Consider the following 11366-nt stretch of genomic DNA (forward strand, 5'->3'; position numbering starts at 1 on the left):
ATATAAAGCAGGATAGTATTCAGATATTCTTTAATTATATTAAATATCTAATTTATATAAGTATTATTTTAATACTTTAATTTAACTTAGACTTTATATTATTTAATAACTATACTACTAATCTAATATATATAATAATATATATATTATCTGTATAAGTCTTATCAGCGTCGGCAAAGTCGGCATTTAAAAGTTTATTAAAATTAAATTATAATATATATAAAATATTTTTATTTAATAATTAGAATACTATATTTACTATAGTGTTTGTCTTACTAGATCTATAAAAAATAAGTAATAAAAACTACTGAATATACTCAGACACTTTAGCTATATAAAGGTTTAAATATTTAAAAATAATAATATTAAAACTAGTTTATTTAATAATAGCTACTATAGAAGTATAATTAGTATATATAATATTTAGCTTATTTATAGTCTAAATTATATAGCAGAGCTTATAAATTACTTATATAAAATATAAGATTTCTAGTTTAGTTAGCTAATAGTTTTTCTTAGCAGAAGTTAAGGTACGGTTAAAAAATAGTATAAAATATATTAATATTTTAGATAGTAGATGCGTAATATTTTTATAGGGGCCTACTATATAATAAGCTATTACTTTATATTCTATATAAAAAATATTAAGGTTAATATATAATTACTTATTATAATAAAAATATATAAAAAATATATGCTACTTAAATTTAGTTTACAAGTTTTTAAATACTTTATTCTTATATTTATTTAGCTTAAAAAATACAGTCTAAAAATATTATTTTCTGGTTTTACCTTTATTATTAGAAGATATCTTTAGCAGTACTATTTTATATTCTTATAGTAGTACAGCTTATTAAATATAATACAGTATATAGTACTATAAATAATTAATTAGATTTAAATAATATTTTAAAACTATAAAAGTATATAAAAACTTTATTATTTATATAGCTGTAAGCTTATCTGTAGATATACTAAAATTAAGGCTGTTAATCTTTTATTTAAATAGTTAAACTAATAAAAAGCCTATAAAGGCTTTAGTTGGTTTAAATTCAATATTTCTTTATTTAAAGCATCTAAAAACTAAATACAGATATATAAGATGTTTGGTAAGAGACTTAGATATAATAACTATATTATTTATATAAGTATAATAAAATATATATGTTATGGGATGAACTTAGATTGGTTCTAACCTAAGCATGCTGTATAAATAAAAAGGAATAGTTAGAAAACAGAAAGATTATAGAGGTCTGGTAGGAAGATAAAAAAACTACAGTTATATATAGTAAATATTATAAATCTGTCCTGTAACAGTACCCCTCTTTTTATTTAGATTTTTAAAAAAAACTATTTACCGAAGCGGGCGCTGAGTGTAGAACTATATACTATAATTTTTATATAAATTTTATTCTAGATTTTAAAGAGCTTTTTATAGTTAGAAATCTAGTAGTTGTTTAACCTATAATATAGATAAAAATTATTTTTAAAATAATAAAAACAGTAAGATAAAATAAATATAATAAATAAAACTAGTAAGCTTAGGCAAGCTGTAAATATTTTTATAAAATTTATATTTATTAAATCTAATTAAATAAGTACAGTAGGCTTTAAAGTAGATTTAATAATAGATTTAAAAATTAATTAGATAGTATACCAGTCGGCATACTAAATAAGTTTAATATATTTATTATATAAATAGTTAAATATTAAGTTATTAAAGTTTTCTAAGATCTGGTATAGATTTAATTATAATTACTGGTAGAATATAGTTATATATAAGATATCCAGCCAGATAATTATATCAGCTTTGTATAAAAATTATTTAAAATATATAAAATAAGTAATAAATAATTTATTATTTTTTTAGTATATTAATATAAATTATTAAATAGCTTTCTGTTATTTATACAGGTTGTAATATAATTATATAAAAAATTAAAACATATTTTTTAAATTTTAGAATTATTTATTTTTTATAAGCTGGCGGAGGTGTAGGACTAAAGCCTATTAAAATTATTTTAATTAATTTTAAATATAGTTAAAAGTATTAGTTTTAAAAAATTAATTAGATTATAGCTTTGCTTTAATAAAAAAAAGCTATATATATAGTATATATAGCTTACTGTTAAAGTAAAACAGATTAGATGGACAGATTTTAAATACTAAATATATAATTTATTATATATAAAGCTATTAGATTTTAGTATAAGATATATTTAAACTAGTATATAGCTGCTGGATTTTAGTATATTAGTTTTAGAGTTCTTATTAAAGCTGCTGTACTAGCAGAATAAAAAATATTTATTTAAATATTATAAAAAAATTATATATAATTAAAACAGGCAGGTTGGAATAAAACTAGTAAAACTTTTATTCTAAAATATATAATAATTATTTAATTACTATTATTAGTAGATAAGTAAATTATTTTTAATATTATAAAATAAACTTAGATTGGTTCTAATCTAAGCATGCCGTACAAATAAAAAGAAATAGTTAGAAAACAGAAAGATTACAGAAGTCTAGTAGAAAAATAAAAAGACTGCAGTTATATACAGTAAGTATTACAGGTCTGTCCTGTAACAATATAAAAGTCTTCTAATATTAGGTTTATCTGGTATTAAATATATAGAACTAAATTAATATAGTTTATAATTATAATACAAAATTACTTTTAGCTGCAGTGTGTAACAACTGCTATTTAATTATAATAGCTATACTAAATATAGTATTAATAAAAGAAAATATATATATTTATAACAGTAATATATATATATTTTACTAGCAGTTGTAATATTTTTTATAAAGACATTAGATAAAGATCTGGTTTAAACTTTTAGTTTACTTTTTATAAGTTAATAACAACTCAACCTTTAAAAGTTAAAGGCTTGTTAGGATTGTCTGGATTAAATATATAATACTATATAATAAATACTAAATATACTATTAGTATATAGCTGTAAATAAATAATATTTGTATTTATTTATACAGTATATTAAAGGTTTTATTAATTACTGCTTGATCTCTTTTACTGATTTTATAAATATATAATTTAAAAACTTTACTTTTCCAGTTTTTCTTTAGTATGTTGCGGCCGGTGCGGGTAGTTCTGCCATGACAGTCCGCCTCCGGGCACTCTTTAATGTATACTAGCTACTCTTAACTTAAGAAAAACAATAATTAAGATTATAAGATATTATATTGTATAAAGGCTCCAATAATAGTAGTATATCTAAAATTATATTTTTAAAATATTAATTTTTTTGCTTCTAGGCCTCCAAAGAGCCTGGCAGTTAAAAGATTACTTCTATTAAAAAGTAATATTATACTTTACAGTAAAAAAATATATTCTAATTATTCTTATTACTTAATACTTTATATTATATTTTATAGTACTTAGTTATACTAGTACTTAGCAATATTAGTTTTAGGCTTTTAGATTAATTAAATATCTGCTGCTTGTATAAATATCTACTTATATATATTAAAATATACAGTATATTAAGTTAGGCTACTAAATTACTTTTTTTATATATACTTTTCTAAGTAACTTTATTTTACAGTTTAACTATAATATAGTTAATTAAATAATTTATATTCTATATATTATAATACTTACTATAAATACTTTGACTGGGATATTAATTGATTGGTGCTAAATAAGGTAGTTTAAGAATTTTACTGTATTATAAAGTATCTGCTAATTATACAGTACTTTTAGTAATAGCTATAAGACTAAGTATCTAATTAAACTAGACTAAAAAAACCAGAGAAACTGCTAGAATATACTGTATCTAGATCTACAAATAAAATATCTAGTATTAGAGATTCTAAGTAATTTAAATAATAAAAATAAATTTTATAAATACCTATAGTATATAAATCTAAGCTACTATTAATAAGACTATACTAATTATATACCATTTATATAAAGGATATAAATAGTACCAGATATATACTTTTTTTTTATTAAATATCTTTTTAAACATCTTTCTAAATATTTTTCTAAATATCTATACTATTTAAATCAGACTTAGTATACTAATTTTTTTTCTTATATTTACTACAGATTTAGAAGTAGTACTTTTAATATTTATATCTACTTTATTTATATTTATTATATTTATATTTACTATATTTATATCTACTGTATCTATATCTGCTATATTTTTTATAAAAATTATTTTACTATATTATATATTTATTATAAAAGCTGATTTATTAATAAACCTACTATCTACTGCTTTTATACTAATTATATTACTAGACAGACTATCTAGTATTAAAAAGTCTTAAAATATTAATCTATTAATTAATATATTCTAATTTTTAAATATATTTTGTTTTTTAAATACTTACTTATTAGAATATATTTTTATTGTCTTAGACTTTTCTACAATCAGCAAAGCTAAAGATACTTTATTTTTTAGTTTTTTTTTATACTATTTAAAAACAGTATGCTAGATACTTTTAAATTATCTAAATTTTTATTTATTTTTTATTATTCTTTATTTTAATACTATAATACAAACTATTTTATAAAATTAATCCAGATAAGCAGACTACAGCTAAAATAAATATTTAAAAATAGTTAAATCTACAGTAGTTATTTACTGCTATTAATAATCTAACCAAACAAATAGCTGGTATTATAAAATATATAGCAGATATTAAACAATATATTAATATTTTTATATAAAATAAAAAATAAAATATTAACAGAGGTAATAAAAGGAATAATACTAATATAAATAATAATAAAAATAATAATACTAATAATACTAATCAGATTATGTACAGTTAAGTATTAAAACCTAAAAAATTAGATTCTTCTATCTAGATATAGAAAAATAGTTAAATTTAAAACAGATAGAAAATATTATATAGTTTAAAAATATTAATATATTTATTAACAGAGTTAATAATACTATATACTATTATAAAAAACCAGCAGTAAAAGCTAATATTTCGAAATATTTATATAAAGCCGCTCTTAACTGGCATTTATTTTTATTTAATTATTAAAAAGATATATATAGATAACTTTCTGTTGCTATTAAAATTTTTAAAAAATTAAAGCTTTATTTTAAACTAAATTTTATTTAAATTTTAAACTATTTGTAAGACAGTAGCTAATACAGCTGGGCTGAGATATAAAATAATAAGTTTATTTAAACTTTTATTTAAAATATTATTTATAATTATTAAGTATTTTAAATTACTAAACTATATAATTAAATATCTGCTATATAGATATATCTATATTTTAATCTTATATCTAATATTAATTAGTTTATATCTGCAACTAAAATAGTTGACTTTTTAAATAAACTTAATATAAAGATAATACTATGGTAATATAAATTAGATTTTAAGTAAAAGTTCTATAAAAATTACTAAAAGAACAGTTTTAATAAAAGGTAATATTTAAATAATTATTTTAATTCTAATTCTAATTATAATTTTAATTATAGATTTGGTTTCTGTCGCGGATGCAGACGCGGCTGTAGATTTAGATATAATTAAAATATTTATAATTAAAATAATTATAACTAGGCTAATTTTAATTTTAATTATAAAAATAGTACTAATTATAATAATAATTATAATAGTAATAATAATAGATATTTTTTTTAAAACTGCTAAAATTAGTAAATATAGCAGCTATATCCGGGCTAGTTACTACTAGCTAACTATTTATAAAATAAAATAAAAAATAATAATAATAATATTAATAAAAATAAATTATTTTAAAACTATTAGTATTAATACTAGTAAGCTAATTAGATATCTGTTTAAAATAATATATCTACTACTAATACTTAGTAGTATATAGGATGTACTACTATAACCAACCCTACTTTACTAAATAACAGTTATAATAAATAGTATAAAGCTGATAAAGAATATAATAAATATAATAAATATAATAAATATAATAATATTAAAGCTTATAATAATTACAACAGCTATAATAGTTATAAAATATATAAAAACACTTAGTATAAAGATTATAATCAGTATAATACTTATAAAAATAATTATATATATTTTACTTTTTTATTTATTCAAAAAGAAGAAATAGTTGTAATATATAACAGATATTCTGTAATTTTATATTATAAAACTAGTTATATAAGTATATACTATACAGTATAAAGATATATACAGTAAAGAAAGAACCCTTTAAAATATTAGTATTAATATTTAAATTATAAATTATACTTTTATTATCCTCTGTTTTATAAATTATACTTTTAATACTTTCTGTTTTATAAATTATACTTTTAATATCTTTTGTTTTAAAGACTCCTATACTTTATAATATAAAACTTAATATTAAAAAAAAAACTAAAGATATATTATCTAAAGAAAATATACCTTTATTTATTTTAAAATCTATACTTCTAAACCCTTTAGTATATATAATTAAATCTAAAGACATTTTAATCTTTATTTAATATAAAAGAAATTTTAATATTAATATACTGTATATCTAGCAAACTGCTACTATACTTACTGGTATAAATAAAACCAGCAACTTATATAAAATATATTTTAATATAGATTATAGTTTAATACTGATTAGTAAAGTATTTATATTTAGTATAAAAAATATAATATTTAAACCTATTAATAAATATATATATATTAATAGTATTGATTCATACTATTCAGTAAATAAATATATTATTTTTAATATATATTTTTTTTATTTTTTTTAGATTATATTACTATTAGTTAAATATTTTACTAATTATACAGTCGGATGTATTACTATATATATATTTATAGTAAATAATCTAAAATTTACTGTAGATCTATTTATAAATATAAATATTATAGATTATAAAAATATTTTATTTAACTGTAATCAGCAGAAAGTATATTTTAAAAAATATAAAAACTTACTAATAAATATAAAGATTTAAATAAAAAAATATATTAATATTTTTATTTAATTAATTAAATATATAATAATACTATACAACGCTACTGCAAGTATATCTGTTAAAACTAAAAAAAATTAGTTAATAATTAAAACTATTTATTTAAGTTAATAATTTTTAATAATAGTCTTATAGAATATACTTATCTAGTAGATACTAATTTCTTTTTTATTTAGATTTTAAATAAAGATACTAAAGATCTAGTAGTTTTTTAATACTTTAAGTTAGATAGTATTTTTAATAATAACTACAACAGTTATTATAAAGTTAAAAAATATATATAATATCTAATACAGTCTCCAACTAATTTTAATTATATTTTTTAGAAAATATATCATAATCTTAATTTATTAAATGATTTATTTTTTAATAGATAATCATATTGCTATTTATACTGCTTTTTAAAATATAACTTTTATTATATATATATTAATAACTAATTTAAGGCCGCTACTGTAAATACTGCTATATAAAATAATTAGCTAAAAATAAATAGATTATTTAATAGTATTATAATCTATATACATCCTTCCAATACAGCTAGATATTTTAAAAAGGTTTTTACTTAATATAATATATAGATAAATCTAAATAGTTTAAATATTAGTTTTATTAACCTGCCTAAAAATCAGTGGCTTAATATTTTTATAAAAAAGAAATAAAATAAGAATTAATCCAAACCATATATTTATTAAGTTTTTAAAAAGAATTAAAAAGTAATAAATAAGATATTTAATAATCTTTATATATAAAAAAATATTTTATATAATAGGGCATACTTTAACAGCATATCTAGTATTTATTATATAAAAAATAATAATAGATTAATAAACCAGCCAGCAAACTATAAAAAACAGAGTAGTAGTTAATTTTAAAAATATAAATAAGCTTACTATCTTCAACTTATATCCAGTTTTAATACTAGAAGATATTATCTAAATACTTACTAAATATATTTATATTACTATTATTAATATATATATATACTTTTATTAATAACTAGTTAAAAAAAATAAATATAACTATTTAGCAGTTATTATATATTACAGTTAAAAATTTTTTATATAATAATAATAGGATTTATTAATATAGTATTTTATATATAATAGTAAATAGACCTTAATCTAGAAAAGTATAAAATATTTTACTATATATATATTAATAATTTAGTAATTATATCTATTAGTTTAGATTAGTATATTAAATATTTTTATTTTATATTTTAATATCTACAGTGCTTAAATATAAAATTAGAACTATATAAAATATTTATTAGTTTTTTTTCTGTCCAGCTACTTAGTTAAAGAGTTAATAGTTTAGGACTTACTATATTAAAAAATAAGCTTACAGCTATATACAGTCTTAAATTTTCTAAAACTTTTACTTTTTAAAGTATTACTTAGGACTTACTAGTTATTTAAGATACAGTATTTTTTATTATATAAAATATATATAATTACTTTAAAAGTATAAAGTACAACTGCTTAAATAATTTTTTAATAATAAAAACTATAATTATAAGACCTATATAACTGCAGCTAGTTAGAATACTATATAGAAGAAATTAGATTTATTTACTGATTTATAAAATAAGTTTAGTAAAAATACTATACTAGTATATTATTATCCTAAATATTAACTATATATTAATTTTAATATATTAAAAAAAGGGTATATTACAGTTTTATACTATATATCTATAAATAATACTTATATATATAAAAATCTTTCTAAACTACTATCTTATATATAGATGTTGCTAATTATATTTTTAAGTTAAACTCTAATTTTTATAAAATATAAATACTAGCTAACTAAGCTTCAAGTCTTCTATTTAGTTTAAATAATTAAAAAAATCTGTATTATAATTAAAGTAGTCTATATATTTTTTATTATCTATACTAATTATACTAGTACTATTAGTTTTATCCAAAAAACTATATTTAATATAGTAGTATTTAAATATTTAAATCTATATTGTTTTGGGACCAAGGCCCTGTTATAGAGCTCGGCTTCAGGCACCAGTTGGCACCTGAGGCCTTGCATAGCAAAGTACTAAACTAGCACTAGTTTAGTATATATATAAAAGAAATTTGTATAAATAGATAAAATAGCTTCTTAGCTATTTCTTCTTGTTCTAAGGCATATTTTGATTAGTATAATCTATCTATTCTATAATATTAAAAATAGCTTATTAAAAAGCTCTAGACGGAGCCCGACTAGGTATACAAATAAAATAATATAAAACTAAAAAAATTATTAGAATAATAGAATAAATAGATTAGAAAGGACTACAGCCGACTGCAGTATCTACAGCTATATATAATAATATATAACTTTTTTTATAAAAGCTAATCAGCTTTTATATAAAAATAATAAAATAGAAATTAGCTTTTAAAAAATAAATAAATAAATTATAAAGTTATAATATAATTCCTACTATTAATAGTAAACTAGGGGGAAACCCCCTACAGCAACTGTATAAGTTAAACTACAGATTTTATTTTTAGTATCTTAATATAAAATTATTTAATAAAAAAAATAAGTATAATTATAAACTATTTAAATTAAATATATATATAAAATTTATAATTAATAGAAATTGCTATCTTACTGGGCTGGAATAAGTTTTTTATATTTATAGTTAACTATACAGACGGGCAGTACAGCAGATATTTTTTTAAATTAAATTTTAAAATACTAAAATAATATAATTTAATAATATGTTTATAGTAATAAATAAGGTATTTAAAAATCCTAATATATAATAAAAAGCCTTAAACTAGATAAATATAATAAAATAAAAAAAATAAAACTGGAAGAATTTTTAAATAATTTTAATAAAACTCTGCTATAAATAAGGGTATAATTAGTTAGATAAATAAAAAAAAGCTATACTAAATACTACAGTAAACTAAAAGCTTATTAAAGGATTAGTTAGAATTTTTTAAAAGTCTATATATAAAGATTATTATAACTAATTATACTGTATAAATTATAATTTTAATAAAGTATTTTTTTTAAAAAAAAGCTATATTAAAACTGTACTAGTACAATATAAACCAAGCCTTAAACTAATAAAATAAAAACCTATTTAAATAGCTGCTGTATAGTAGGAAAAATACTACTTCTATTTAACAACTAACAACTCCTAAAGACAGGTTTAATAAATAATATTTAGTAAAATATAAAAAAAATATAAAGTAGATTACTATTTTTATTATAAATAAAACAGATATTTTATTTACTAATATTTTTTAAAGCCTGTTATATAACTAATAAGTATAGCTGCAGCTATACCTACTTTTTAATAATAAAAAAAATAGTATATCTTATCAGATAGAGACTTTAATTTAGAAAAAAAAAAGTCTAATATAAAATTATATATCTAAATAAAAATTACTGGACAAAACTAAAAAGAAATAAAAAAGTTTTAAAAAAAAATATATAGTTATATATTCTTTTTTAGTAAAGGCTATTTTAGATTTTACTGTAACTACCTATACTTTTATTAATTTAGAATATCTAATCTATAGTATTATAAATAAAATATTTACTAAAGTAAATAGCCTGTTAACTATTAGTATTAATCTAAAACTAGTATAAAAAATCTTAGGTAATAAAATACTAATCTACTTTATTATATAGATAAAAATAAATATAGGATCCTATACTAAAAAAAAGTATACTTTTATATAATATCTAATAATCTTAGATATAACTTAATTTTAGGAAAAAGTTGGCTGTTTTATTATAATAGTATTCTAAAACTGGGCTGAGAATAATTATTTTTATATATAACTAAAATAAGACTAAAGAACCTACTATATTTATAATATATAGATCTAAAACTTTAGCTAATTATAAAAACAGAATTTAAAGACTATCTATAGAAAAGATTTAAAAAAAGTATAAAAGTATTTATAGTTTTACTTACTAATATTTAAAAAGTACTTTAAACTAAAAAAACAGTTAATTTATATATAATACTTTCTAAGTACTATTAGAACTTTCTATTTTTTTTAACTAAAGAATACAGAGAAACTACTGCTATACTAAAAAAAGAATATTAACTATAAAATCAAGCTTATATATTAGAATAAAAAAAAGCCGGAAGTTTTATAAGGCCCTTTTTATAATATATTTTAAAAAAATTAATAGTTCTACAGTCTAAACTAATTAAACTACTAGAAAAAAACTTTATATAGGTTAGTTACTTTTCAGCAGCAGCCTCAGTACTCTTTATATAAAAGCTAGAAAAAGAATTAAAATTTTATATAGATTACTAAATATTTAATATAATTATAAAAAAAAACTGCTACCTACTTCCCCTAATTTATAAGATCCTAAACTAAATTAGAAAAATAAAATAGTTTACTAAACTAGATGTTTTATCCGCCTTTTATAAAATC

The sequence above is a fragment of the Aspergillus uvarum genome (genome assembly GCF_003184745.1).
Source record: "Aspergillus uvarum CBS 121591 unplaced genomic scaffold BO82scaffold_16, whole genome shotgun sequence".
NCBI classification, from domain to species: Eukaryota; Fungi; Ascomycota; class Eurotiomycetes; order Eurotiales; family Aspergillaceae; genus Aspergillus; species Aspergillus uvarum.